We start from the raw sequence: 14,288 nt of genomic DNA on the forward strand, positions 1-14,288 counted from the left end.
AAAAATGCATCTGATCACTCTGCATAATAATCTAGAAAGTGATTCAACACCGCAACAAGTGAAGCAAACTTTGCAAAACACAATTTATGTCACTGCCAAAACCTTAATTTATTAAGTTTCATTTCAGTAAGCCAATGTGTTGCCAAGGTACAGCCTAATTTAATTGGCATCTTATCAAATCCTAAAGATAACAAGATCACTCAGGGCATTGCAACAAATCTACAAAGCAAGTTCAAAGTCAATACACTCTCAGAAAAAAATAGCACAGACTGTAACTTTAGGGCTACAACAGCTTTTCATGGGGGCAATACCTTTTAAAAGGACGTCTTTGTACCTGTATTTACGGTTCACTGCAAAGTAGAATAGGTTCCTTTTAAGGATGAAAAAGGTACAAATATGTATTTTTAAGAGTCCTGCCTCAGTGACAAGCTGTTGTATCATGAAAGGTACAATTTTTACACATTTTTGTCTGAGAGTGTATTTAATAATCATTCCTGATTGGATTCGTCGCATCAAATTCATTAATGGGACTGGTTTGACTTAAATTTTTGACCAAAGTGGTCTCAAGTTACTTTGATCAAAATATCAGGTCAAAATGATGAAAGCAAATAGGCAGAAAATCTAGGCATGAGCCAAGGAACCAGGAAAAATAATTACATTTTTACAACTGCAATCGGTTCAATGGTTATTCAAATGTACATATTTTGAAATTTGAGCCCTAAAAGTTTAATGTAGAAATATTACCTCAAAGTTATGTACAGAAACAATTTTATATTTAACTACCATTATTCCAGCAAATGTAACTGATTGTGAAGGTGATCCTCAGACCAACTCTGCCTTCACATGCAGGAACGCCCACTGAGATGATATGGTGTCTAGACACGTTCAGCCCCAGACAGTCATTCATGGTGCTTAGCTACACACACACACACACACACACACACACACACAAACACTCTGACTGTTTGGTAGAGCTTCTCTCCTCTTGCCCACATGGCACAGCAGAGATGTCGCTCTGTGTGGCAAACAGACATTGGCAGCACACCTTCTCTCATCTCTCTCTACTGTGCGCCTGCCATCCCTTATTTACACCCTGTTTGAGTGTGTCTGTATGTGTTAGTAAAGAAAAAACAATGTAGTAAACTATGAATATGTTTATTTGTTTAACTTTTATTCAGCACAGAAGCATGATTCTTGAGCAAATCCGCATATTAGAATGAGTTCTGGAGGATACCGAAGACTGGAGTAATGATGCTGAAAATTCAGCTTTACTCTCACATTAATAAATTGCATATTAAAATATATCAAAAGTTATTATTAACAGTGAAATTTAATATTTTTACTGTTTTATTATCAATGCATGATAGACTTAAAAAAAATCTTACCAACCCTAAACTTTTCAAAATATTGTGTGCATGTGTGTGAGAGAGAGAGAGAGAGAGAGAGAGAGAGAGAGAGAGAGAGAGAGACAATACAGATTATCATATATATATATATATATATATATATATATATATATATATATATATATATATATATATATATATATATATATATATATATATATATATATACAGTCACCTAAAGGATTATTAGGAACACCATACTAATACTCTGTTTGACCCCCTCTCGCCTTCAGAACTGCCTTGAAGGACATCTCTGGCGAATTTTTAAGTTTATCTTGATCGTTATATCTTTGTGAGTACAGTCTATAAAAAAATAAAACGAACCGGATTGGTGCTTGCAACACGGAGTTATTACAGTTAATGCCCAGAGCCGCCCCTCAGCTAAAGCGGCAGCTTTGGGGACATGCACGTAAAGGGTGTCTTTGTGTCTCTTAACAGACACAAAATGCAATTAAAATGTCTGTGAAACATGAACAGGTCCCTCACACGACAACGAGATGCGTTTAGCCACTTAGCCATTGTTTAAATTCACCTGTTTTAGCCGGCTATCTGTGTTTCGCGCTGAAGTCCCGTGGGAACGCAGCGGTAGCCAGTCCAGTTGGTAAGAGCATAATGTGTGTGTAAAGCAAATTATTTTAAATTACTGCACATCTTTCCTCAAGCTGGGTGTGCCCAAATGGAAGGATACATAAAGTTTACATTACCTCCGCAGTGGCTGCACCCACGGAATGGCATTTTTCTTCAACCGGCCCGGCTTTGTTGTGTCTTTGTAAGTTAGTCAAGTGTTCGCTGCAAATTTTTACAATTCGGAAAGGCACAAACGCTAACAATTTCTTCTTCACTCGTGAGCCCGATCGGATCATCACTCTAGTGATGTCCGGTCACGAACGAATCGTTCTTTTTGAACCGGTCCTTTTTAGTGAACCGGGCGAACCAGTTCACCAAATCGGACTGAATCGTTCTAAACGGTTCGCGTCTCAAATCAGCACTGATCCCACAAGTTACTTTAGTTACTCATTTTCTGACATGAGTGACAGTCCCTCCGAATATAAATAAACTAATGTCTTGAATTATATGTTGTAACTCCAACTGTTCACTGAACTGAGTCATGTTTTGCTGAGAGATCTGATGAACTCATGAGCAGCTGATACTAAGCATGCGCGAGTAACTGAACAAGCAGCGGTCCTCTCCAAGAAGTCCTCATTGGGTCAGCAGTACAGAATCAAAAACTATTTCTCTCGGTCACGTTCAATACTGAGGACCGACGAGCCGATGAGCAGAGCCTTTTCATAAACACGATGCTCTTCTTGACTTTCCGGCTACCGCTGCGTTCCCACGGGACTTCAGCGCGAGACACAGCTAGCCGGCTAAAACAGGTGAATTTAAACGATGGCTAAGTGGCTAAACACATCTCGTTGTCGTGTGAGGGACCTGTTCATGTTGGACAGACATTTTCATTGCATTTTGTGTCTGTTAAGAGGCACAAAGACACCCGTTACGTTTATGTCCCCAAAGCTGCCGCTTTAGCTGAGGGGGGGCTCTGGGCATTAACTGTAATAACTCCGTGTTGCAAGCACCAATCCGGTTCGTTTTTTTTTTCTATAGACGTACATCACAAAGATATAACAATCAAGATAAACGTCAAACGTCATAAATTCGCCAGAGTTGTCCTTTAATTCTACGTGGCATTGATTCACCAAGGTGCTGAAAGCATTCTTTAGAAATGTTGGCCCATATTGATAGGATAGCATCTTGCAGTTGATGGAGATTTGTGGGATGCACATCCAGGGCCTGAAGCTCCTGTTACACCACATCCCAAAGATGCTCTATTGGGTTGAGATCTGGTGACTGTGGGGCCATTTTAGTACAGTGACTCATTGTCATGTTCAAGAAACCAATTTGAAATGATTCGAGCTTTGTGACATGGTGCATTATCCTGCTGGAAGTAGCCATCAGAGGATGGGTACATGGTGGTCATAAAGGGATGGACATGGTCAGAAACAATTCTCAGGTAGGCCGTGGCATTTAAACACATTTGCACAATGTGCGTGTTGTGGCTTCACAAATGCTTTGCTGCATACCTCGGTTGAAACGAGTGGTTATTTCAGTCAAAGTTGCTCTTTTATCAGCTTGAATCAGTCGGCCCATTCTCCTCTGACCTCTAGCATCAACAAGGCATTTTCACCCACAGGACTGCTGCATACTGGATTTTTTTTCGCTTTTTACACCATTCTTTGCAAACCCTAGAAATGGTTGTGCGTTAAAATCCCAGTAACTGAGCAGATTGTGAAATACTCAGAACGGCCCGTCTGGCACCAACAACCATGCTACGCTCAAAATTGCTTAAATCACCTTTCTTTCCCATTCTGACATTCAGGAGTTCAGGAGATTGTCTTGACCAGGACCACACCCCTAAATCCATTGAAGCAACTGCCTTATGTATATTAGCAAAAATTTGTATTATTTTTGCTAATATACAAATTGCAAATATACAAATCTCTCTCTCTCATTCATATATATATATATATATATATATATATATATATATATATATATATATATATATATATATAATGTATATGTATGTGTATGTATCTGGTATCATGTTGCTTCTTATATCCTAATGGAAACAAATTGCTTCGATGGAAATAGAAACAACCTGGTGTGTGTTTGTGACTGGTGTATATTCTTGTAGCTGTGTGTGTCTCGATAACTTTAATTACAGAGAGTGTGATTATGAAAAATTGTTTTTTTCCTCCTTCTCAGTTCTGGGAAAATCACTCCTGTAATTAGTTTCGTGAGAAGGTCAAATCTCAGTGACTGAGGGGAAGCTGTAAGCCAACATTTTGCACGCACTTTTGCTTTTTCATGCAGATGTGCAGCTGTGTTTAGACTTCCGATGGGTTAGGCTAAGCCAACACTCAGCCAAAGATAAAGAGAAAAGCTATACTACACCTTCATAGACAAGTCAAACACATTTGGTTTGATTACTTAGTTCAAAGCAGAGTTCAATTCCACTCATATGCCTCTACAGGCCTGTTTTCACATTATACATTTGGGTCCAAAATGTGTGTGGACCCAAAAATGTGTGTTTATATTTAATTGTGGTTGATTACTTTTGTAAAAAAAAAAAAATGTATATGGAGATCTACAATATAAGAATTAAGTATAATGCATAAAGGTCAACATGACCCAAATAAAGCAGTTTCTTCCCACAAGCTGTCAGACTGCTGAATGACCATTTGACAACCTACAACTGGACTGTCCACCATCTCCACATTATATTGTCCTTCAGACTGATCTTTACGTTGCAGCTACACTGCATTTACTGTCAAAAAATATAGGAAAATAGTTCATTCCAAACCTGTAAGAATTTATTTTCCAGGCAAGCACAAAATGTGATTTTTCACTCAACAGTGGTTTAAAGTGGTTTAATCTTAAAGCTTGTCAAGATCCAAATAAGGACAAAAATAATGTTCCTGCTTATTTTCATATATAACACTTTTGTCAAAGACGTGTTTAGTTATCACCGTTTTGTTTAGATTTAGGGTACGTTTACATGACAACAATGTACTAAAACCAGAAAAGTTTCCCCTTTGTGTTGTTTTGTGTACAGATGACAAAGTTGCTTATAATGTTTCAGGCCACTTATTTAAACTCCACCTTAGGGTACTAAGGATCTACTAATAACTGGAAAGTTTTTCCTTTGCACACAGATCTGCAAAAACGGCTAAAAACAAAAAAAACCCACTGTATTCTGTTGCCAAGCCAGTAGTTGGTGATATAACTTTGTGAAGAAAAACTATGCACCTATAAACTGAAAACGTAATACACATGTGCATGACATCACCATTTTCATAAAATCATATTTTTGTTGTTTACACAATAACAATAACGGTATTTTTAAAATAAATTTGCACTTTAAAACCCGTTTTCAATCAGTTTAAAATCAGTTCATTTTCATGGTCCCAAAACACAGCTGCCGTGTAAATGAACAGCCAAGACATATAAAAAGTTTTAGTAAAACTTTGTCATATACATGACCCCTAGTCTTTCGTTTTCGTTTTCATTGTCATTGCCCTTTCCCTGTTCTGTTGATTACCTTCCTTATGCATTTAAGCATTTTGTCTTCTTAAAGAGTTAGTTCACCCAAAAATCATTAAAGGGGGGGTGAAATGCTGTTTCATGCATACTGATCTTTTTACACTGTTAAAGACTTGGAATCCCATACTAAACATAGACAAAGTTTCAAAAGTTAAGGTGGACGTTTGATGGGAGTATTTCTTTGTCAAAAATACTACTTCCGGTTAGTCATAAGTTTCGGCAAGTTTTTTGAGATCATGCGTCCCCATTGACGTTAGTGGGGGCGGAATTTCCTTGTATGGGCCTTACGGACAATTCTACCGGAAGCGCGTGAGAGAGAGCGAGGGAGAGAGCGAAAGCAACAGCCTACGCCCATCAAAGCGCTGGTTTGTAGATTGCTGGACAGGTGACAATTACACATAATGTCACCAAAAAAGTGCGTTTTTGGTTGCCAGACCAAGACAGTCTTGCACAGATTCCCCAAAACCCCGCGTTAAGGCAACAGTGGATGTAATTTGCTTTTCCGGATCAGCAACTGAGTTGCGCGAATGTTTATATCTGTTCGCTGCATTTCGGTGCCGACTGTTTCACAAGGCCCAGCTCGACGCCGCATTTTCCCAATCGCCTAATGCTGAAGGATGGAGCAGTCCCAACGTTAGAAGGGTGAGTGAGACTGCTTCAAATGTCTCTACACAAACCACGCGTAAACACACAAACACACGTGCACAACTGCACTTCCCACATGTACACCTTCAAAGACAAAAATACGACGATATAATTCAAGTATAAATATGTAAATAACACAAGCCGCTAAGCATATTATATAGTTAGTGTATAACTTGTAACTTACCACATACAGACGTCCTGCTCTAGTCGTTTTTGCTGCTGCTCCTGTTCAACTGCAGCCTCTGGGTCTGATTCCGGATCATAGATGTATGGCTGTATCTGATTAAAAGCCATATTTTTATTTTGAATAAAGTTTTTTTCCCGCTGTTAGGGATGACGGACTCGACTCAACACTACAGCGCTGCTATACACGTCATTATTTAGCTCCGCTCACACGACACGCCCCCACCCGCTCGGCTTTTTTCGGAAAGACTCGGAACAGCGCATCTTTCTTATATAATTATTAAAAAAATAAAGACTTTTCGGAGATATGCAGGATGCAATGCTACTCTATAGGTACTCAAGATTGACATGACACTGACTGAAACTGAGTGTTTCACCCCCCCTTTAACTACTTACCCTCATGTTGTTTGACAACTATAAGACCTTTGTTCATCTTTGAAACACAAATGAAGCAAGGCCTTCATTGACACCAATGTCATTTCCTCTCTCAAGATCCATAAAGGCACTAAAGACGTTGTTACAAAGCCCATCTCATTACAGTGATCAATGATTCTACAATGATTCTACAATCATTTTATGAAGTGACGAGAATAGTTTTTGTCCTCAAAAAAAGAATAACTAAATAACAGCTTATATAGTGATGGCCAGATCATGTGTAACGACGTCATTAGTGCCTTTTATGGGTCTTAAGTGAGGAAATGTCATCGTTGCCAATGGAGGCCTTGTTGATGCATCAGATTTCAACAAAATTATCTTCATTTGTGTTCCGAAGATGAACGGTCTTCTGGGTCTGAGGTTACGTAATTAATGACAGATCTTAAAAAACCCTTTAAGTCCATTGTCTCTTGTTAATGTTTATGGTTCGTGAGTAGTATTATCATTCTTTGTGTTTATTAAAAGTTGATTCATCGTTTATTCTACCCCACACATCACATCGTCTGTGACAGGGTTATTGTGACATGTCAGGATCCACAAAATATTGTAGGCCTATTTGTTTTTAAATAATTATTATATTATTTATTAATCCTGTCCATCAAAACCGACAAGATGTTATTTTCTTTTACTTATAACATTTCATATACCATTTGTTTCTTAGTAACCATGCCTGTCAGAATCCTGGAATATCATATTTTTTGTTAATCAATTGAATTATTCCCAATTACATTTAGACAACTTGTAGCCTAGAATAATGTGTGGTTGCGTAATGTATAATGTAAGTATGCTGTACACGACATACACTGACATCCATTAGACCTCAGAATGAAAATAGCCTGAGATTTAGTGTATTTTGATCACAGGAGGATGAGTACTTTAAAGTTATTTTCCCTCAGCCCTTTGAGAGACAGGCTTGATGACTGTCAACAGCTCCTTTGCCTCGTGCAGTAAACCTACCCAATTTGCACACTTTCCATTTTCCTCTCATTGCTCATCCTGTGAATTACTGTGAATCCTGTCCATGTCCCTCCGGAGCTGTCTGTTTCCGTCAAACACTCGCTCCCAGAGCTTCCCGCCTCCACGACGAGTGGCGTGGAACAAAACGAGACGATTTATCCTCAGACATAACACTGAAACGTGTGTATTTTCTTCTCTCTCGGAGTGGAAAGACACCGCATGCTGTAGATCGAGGGTTTACTGATATCAAATAATTTAGAAGGTGTGCATCAGTCTTTCCTCGACGGACAGCTTACTTTCGCAGTTATTAACATTATGACCTACATCAAATTATAACATTACATTTATAACATAATATATGGGGGAAAGGTTTTATGCGATATAAATATTTTATAGCACATAAAGCTTTTCCGCCAAACAAATTGGCAATGACGATGGGTAGGCCTACAGCGACTCATTTATTGAAAAAACTGAAACGTTGAACAAATCGCTATACCCATGTATTATCCTGTACTTGTTCTTTAATATAGCTTCAGTGTAATAAAATACTTTTAGTTAGCCTACTTCTTTTTAGTTTTTCAGGCTCAATTCTCAAACTCTCTCATCTCCCAAAAATTCTCATCAACTTCTAAACATTCTATCATCATGTGAGGCATCACATGATTCTAAAATGAACTAAATTGTAAAACTCTACTAAAAACGTTGCTTAGCAAGCTACAGTTACGAAGTATAGCTTCCCCAAAACTGGCTAATATACAAACCTGCAGGAAAGATGGAGGAAGTTAAATCAAACTCTGGTTTGAACCAAGAAATCAAACTAAATGTCAGAACAAACACCAATTTGTTGGACTTGTAATGTGAAATTTATTTTGAGCTAATAAACAATAGGCTGTTTGCAGCCGCTCCCGTTTCCTCTCATCTCTGCTCTTGTGAAGAGGCTGGATCTCTGTCCTACTGTCCTGCCAAAACAGACCCCAGTGTTTGCCAGCCGGAGACGGTGTGATTTCTACCCACGAAGGCCTCTCGCTAAGTGCTATGTAAGCTGTGGTGAGCAGTCCTCATCCTCTGGCACAGAGGAATTAGTTTCTGGGCTTCTGTGGAGCCATAGTGAGTGGAATCCATTTGCCAAGCCGTTAAAGCATGAATGTGTACTAGAAACAAGCCTTTAATTCTTCAAAGAACTCTAAACTGTTTTTTTCCTTAGTCTCATATGATTGTCATGTGTGCCCAGAATCCTGTGAAGTGCAGCTAATTTGATTTGAGATGTTCGATGAATATTCAGTGCTTAAATAGAATCTATAACTAAATGAATAATTCATGTCAGGATTTAAGAGATAGAAAATAGGTTTGAATTATTTACAAATATATGGCTATTGTGTCAAATCAGGGAAATGTTTAATTGCTTTAAAACTTCAGGCAAGACATCCCAATGTTGTTATTGTAAACTAACACTATTAAACATTTAAATAAAGCTAAAGTGAAATAAAATATAAATATGCGATGGAAAAAAGTTATGGAGTTACTTAAATGTTACTTAAATGAAAATTAGCTAACTGAAATAAAAACAAGTCTACTTTGTTTGAAGTACTAAAATTACTTAAACTAAAAACTGATATAAAAATAAAAAACTTAATTAAAATGGCACAGACATTTTAAAAAGTACAGACATTTTAATTCATAATAAATTGCCCATAAACATTATACTCAGCATATTTTGTATATTAAAACCAAATGGGTTACAAATGATCATTTACAAGTAGTGAAGTTAATAAAGGTCCCATGGCATGGATTTGTTAATGATTTTATAATGTTTCATGAGATGTACTTATATTGTTAGTATGGTTTTTACATCAAAAAAATTCATAATTTAGAAATGAAAGGCATTATACTATTGCTCTGGCTTGAATGCTCTGTTTCAAAGGGCGTGTCTGCTGTGAGACTTCAGTGAAAACACCCACTGTTGTGATTGGCTGACATCTTTGCATTTAAAATGAGTGGCAGAGGGGGCGTGATTTAGTGAGGCAAGCAGCACTACCAGTCCAGAGAGAGATGGAGAGCTGGGGAAAGATTGATCAGAAAGTGTTAATTGTACCGACTTGTTGAGAGCGCTGTGAGCGCAAGTTTATTTTGTTTGTATCTGAGAGCTCTGATAACCATTTAAATTACAGATTTGTTTCATGCTACTAACAGAAATGACGTGAAGTTGATGGTTTTTGTCACTGGTTTGATTCACTGATGCATCAAGACGGCAAGCGGCGGGACTGACAGTTTTAAACGATTTGGAAAGAAAGTCTGTGTAAACTTGAATGATAGCTACACATCAGAACTCACTGATCCCAGATCAGGCATTAATGAACATTGTTACTCACTGTTTGTGGCGGCGCGTTCTAATCCATATGGTAAAGCCTGTGCTGACATTGCGACTGACAAACTGAATCCATTCTTTAATAATTATTTGGGCGGCCAAAGCAAAGGAAGGGGAGGTAACCTTTCCTGGTATGACGTCAAAACAGGAGAATTCATTATCAGTTTATCTGGGCTGTCATTTTCTCAAAGGCAGAGAAAGACAGATAGAACTTGGTTACACTGATCAAAATCTCTAGCCACTTGGGACAATATTCAGGCTAGGGGAACTCATTAATGTGTATCACCTCATAAAATTTAAATTTCATGTCATGGGACCTTTAAATAAGGAGTGCTTTCATCTAATCTTCCGATTAATACCAGAATTTTTCTTGAATTTCAGAATTGTAGCAAACTGCAAGGCAAATCTGTTTACCAATTTCCCTATAAGATTATATGGTGAAATTTATTAAGAAGAGCAAGTGCTATTTTACTATTATTTATGTAATGATTTTGAATTGGCTTTTATTTTTATATTTTAATAACATTTTAGCACAAACTTAACATAAACACTGCAGTGAAAATACAATTAGGCTGAGTTTGTATATGCTTGAAACACAATACTTAAATCATAACGTCACCCACTGGATTATGAACGTTAAATTTAAAGGCGACAAATCACAATATACAGCCTACACATACAGAAAAGATATACATTTAATTAAATTCTACTTCGTAAAATTCTAAATAAATCACATTCACCCTAAATCAATGCTAATCAATATTCAATGCAATGGTCACACACATGAAGTTTCAATAGAAGATTTATTGTTTTCAAAATGTCTCTTAGTTGTAGTGTCGAAGTGTTTCAATGCCTGAGCTGTTTATCTAGCTATTTTAATGACAAACAGAAAACTTATTTTACACATTGTCCTTCAAACATCAGGCTTCAGATTGTCAGTGAGCTCAAGCTTGGTTCCTTCTCAGTCCAGTTTTTCTCGTGACATTCTGATTTATTTCTCTCACCACTGTTCACAGCAATCTCCATTAACACAGAATGAAACATTAATGAAGGAGTGATAAATGTTGGCCAAAGACGAAGGCATATCTATCAATCATTACTTTCTAAAAGAGTATGACTTTAACATTTGTTGTTTTAGGATGGTTATTCTTTTTCTTCTTTAATTTGTTTATTTGGAGTCCTGTGGTAACCCTGAAACAAATGTGAATCTTGATATTTTGGTGAGTACTGCAACTGAATTATTACCATTTAGGGTTGTTGTTTTTTGTGCACAAGAGTATATCAATATGGGATTACCATTGTATGCCCAGAACACATGGAATTAACTTTTTGTTAGAGCACAAAAAAAAAAAATCATTTTTGACCCTTGTTGTTATGACCAACCTAACCTTGAAGACAAATTGCAGACATTCTGCTGAAACGATTATAAAGCACAGAAAATGAAAGACCAGCTTTGATATCAGATTGACTACAATCTTGCCTGAGAGTTCACACGTTGTATAACTTTGACGTTTGAAGGTTGTAGGCATGCCTAATTTTGATATTGTGGATGGATGGATAGACAGACAGACAGACATCTACACTCCAGATGTGTACTTCTGGTTGCTCAGGACATTATGCAAATTCACCTGTCAAACCGTGAAACTCATCCAGCGAGTGTCTTCGTTTCACCTTATTAATTTCTTATAATGAGCGCTCTTGCTGTGAGCTGGCATTCCCTCTGATTCCCCCCCTTACAATTAATCATTTCTTGGAACCTACAGTTTTTGATTAAGCAGCAGGCAGTTTGAGAAGATAAACATAGTGCTGGGCGAGGAAACCTTCTGCTGTACAATAAAAACCACCTCATATATATAGCATGCAAAGGTAGCTTTATTTTAATCACCATGTCTACAGGGATTTCTCTGTAAATGCCAGACATTCAGAATAAGATGCAAACTTGCACCTGACAAGTTTCTCTATTTTAGTCCCTTCCTGACCAGTCGCCCAAAAGAGAAATAGATAATTGCATTAATGAGAAATTGAACAGGTGTTTCTTATAATCCTTTCGGTGAATGTAGATCATAACAGTCTCAGAGGTATAAAGTTGATTATCCTTCACCTAAAATGTTTGTCTTTTCATCCTGAAATGCAAGGCAAATGTACGATCACAATAATTAGGATGTTCCCTTTTATTCTGGATAGCAAGGGCAGTGACCAACAACGAGCGTATTACGCAGTATTAAACGCATATTTATACCATCAGATTTCATCAGGTTTCGAAAATCTTTCAAAAAGAACACAAAGAATGGCCATCCCACGGAAACGCACCACCGTTTACGTAAAAAAAATTTTTTTTTTAATTGCAATGTTTTGTTGAGGCCTTGGTTACTAAGTATACTGTCACTGCTTGTCATGTTTACTCATTGTTTCATTGGTTTCACACACCTGATCCTTGTTTTGTCCATTGAGTTCAAGAATATATTGCCCTCATTTCAGGTTCCTCATTGTCCGGTGTTGATTGTGCTCTAGCACAATGTTTTGTTTACTCTTGTTTGTAGATTTCTCTCTTTTATTTAGTTTAGCTTTAATGACATTTAGATCCAGAAGAAACATTTCTTATTATTATGTTGCGCTCCTTCATATTTTAATGTCATTATGAGTTCTATAATGAAAGTTCATAAGAACAGTGTTAATCTTTTGTAACATTATAAATGCCTTTACTGTACTTTTAATCTATTTGTTGCATCATTGCTGAAATGTATTAATTTCTTGAAAAAAGAAATCTCAATACGGCCTATGTTTTTGTTAGATACCTGCAAGACCGCTACACACAATGGACAAAGACAGATATTTGAGTTTGAAAAACAAAGCAATCAAAGCTTGACTCAATTTATAATGTTTTACATGAGGAAGCATCAGTCTGCACTTACTGAACACTGGTTTATGAATTCACTGAGAACAGAATGAGTCATTTGTGTAAAAGAGCTCCATGATTTTCTCCTATTTCTACCTCTTTCATCATCTGAAAAGGACAATATCGAGCACAATAATGCTTGTTCCTTCAGTAGTTGCGTAGATATGCTCTATGTGCATCTTGTATCTGTATGTCAGTGTATTGATTAGACACAGAAGGACTGTGCATTACATTATCTCATAGCAATTATAACCTCTCATTTTCCCTCAGTTCAGGTGTGGGAGTGTTTGCTTTCCTCCCCCTTCTTCATCTCAGAGCTCAGAGGCATCCTGGATATATTTTACAGAAACACAATCAAAATGTAGATGTATAATGGTAGATTCATTTCTAATGATTGAAATAACACAAGTTATACACAAATTGTATTTGGCTGAGAACTGAAACAGTTCTCCAAAATGAAAATTCTCTTGTTTTTTTGGTTATTTACTTGCTTGCTCACACTGTTTCAAACTTCAAACCTGTATGCCATTCATCAGAGAGAGAGAGAGAGAGAGAGAGAGAGAGAGAGAGAGAGAGAGAGAGAGAGAGAGAGAGAGAGAGAGAGAGAGAGAGAGAGAGAGAGAGAGAGAAGAGAGAGAGAGAGAGAGAGAGAGAGAGAGAGAGAGAGAGAGAGAGAGAGAGAGAGAGATTTTCCAATCCCTTAATGATAAATTCCTAAACACTCTGCTTGTCTTCTCTTTTGATTATTTTAATAGAATATAGGCTACACTATCATCTATAATTGATTTTAAATAAATAAATTAGATTGCAAGCTACAACAGTCTTGAACATAATTTTGGGAGAACTCACTTTCTTGCCATAATCACCTAAGAAATAACCAATGAAATGTAGAATTCCAGGACAAGACTGTCCCAGAGATGTTCACTGCAATCAGTTTAATGCAGAGACGTAGAGAATAGAGGAGGGAGAGAGCAGGAGAAAGTGTCACAGGGACTATAGAGAGTCATTGACAGACCATATGACAGACTGCTCATTATGCCCGTCTTAATTCACATGCTGTCTGTCAATAAAGAGCACTGGGGCAAGTCTCAGCACTTCTGCAGCTTACTGAGGCAATGAAGGTTGTCAAAAGCAGTTTCTAACAAATTTTATTCAAATGCAAATTAGAGTAGAACAAAGACTTCTTTGAGCCAAAAATCACTAATCAATAATAGTGTTCAGACTGTTTAAATCGAGTCCTCTTCTAAATCTAAGGATATTGTGAATATTCTATTTGAAGTTTGGTCACATGAGCTAA

Source organism: Pseudorasbora parva, chromosome 1 (genome assembly GCF_024679245.1).
Source record: "Pseudorasbora parva isolate DD20220531a chromosome 1, ASM2467924v1, whole genome shotgun sequence".
Lineage (NCBI taxonomy): Eukaryota > Metazoa > Chordata > Actinopteri > Cypriniformes > Gobionidae > Pseudorasbora > Pseudorasbora parva.